This window comes from Haplochromis burtoni, unplaced genomic scaffold (genome assembly GCF_018398535.1).
Source record: "Haplochromis burtoni strain Fernald_Lab_line unplaced genomic scaffold, NCSU_Asbu1 Contig_4, whole genome shotgun sequence".
In the NCBI taxonomy this organism is placed as follows: Eukaryota; Metazoa; Chordata; class Actinopteri; order Cichliformes; family Cichlidae; genus Haplochromis; species Haplochromis burtoni.
This window is the reverse complement of record NW_024582365.1, coordinates 5484310-5485330: the sequence shown is the minus strand read 5'-3', so window position 1 is coordinate 5485330 and position 1021 is coordinate 5484310. Positions and strand designations below refer to the sequence as shown.

General features: G+C 36.1%; 1 protein-coding gene across 2 annotated transcripts in view; it reads left to right on the top strand.

The window, feature by feature from the left end:
• Nucleotides 1-1021, top strand: part of slc43a3b (solute carrier family 43 member 3b) — a 20955-nt gene that overhangs the window by 3608 nt on the left and 16326 nt on the right. The window lies entirely within an intron of this gene.

Sequence of the window (1021 nt, the reverse complement as noted above, 5' to 3'; positions counted from 1 at the left end):
TAACTTCTGGTCGCACAACATTGTTTCTTTTGTTTACTTTGCCAGTTAACATTAACTTAGCTGGCAGTCAGTCGAGCACACATGGCCAGGAGTCAGAGTTTTGTTAAGATTACCATGTGTTTATTTTTTGATGCTATTTAATATTTTTATTGCCAATCGAGTGCCAGCCTGTTATACTGTCCTGTGAACTCTGGCTGTTTTTAAGAAGAGCACAGTTTACAAATGTTTATGTGCTTTTGTTGTCTAAAGTTATTCCAAGTTTTAAGTTTTTATCATTCTGGTGTGGCGTACAGTTTAGTGGTTTAGATATTTGCCTAACAAGTGCAGTTTGGAGGAAATACAAATCCATTTTGGTTGCATTAGGTGGTGGATCAAAAGTGAAAAATTCTTTGTAAGGTCACGCCTTTTAAAACATGCGGAGTGGCTGAAAGTAGCTTCTTGATATTTATATTCCTGAGCTGTTGTTTGAATTTTCCCACCAGGATGTGGAATTTTGTTAAGTGATTGTCAAACATAACCTATTTCTTTCCACTCTTTCGGTTCACATCACCTGAATAAAACAGTTGGACATTTTTGGGCACCATAATGCTATTATTAATTCACTGGTTCTCAAAGTTTGGATGATTGCTGATTTACAACCCCTATTCAGAAATAGTTGGGACGTTGTGTGAAATTGAAATAAAAACATATCGCAATGATTCCCAAATCTCATAAACCTACATTTTATTCACATTAGAATATAGAAGAACTATCAAATGTTTAAATTAAGACAAATACAGCAAACTCACCACAAACATTACATTTCACATTTCCATTCGATTTCTTTTGCAATTTTCTTGTTTCTTCGTGCATTAAAATAGCTGCACAAGCTGAAGAATGACCTCTTTGTAGTTTCTCAGAGGCATGAATCTGACCTGCATAGGCCTGCCCGCCCAGTGTCATCCTCAGCCATGCTAGTTACCACGACTGCTGCAGAAGCACTAAACTACTTTTAATTGAATAATTATAACTGAGCTCACTT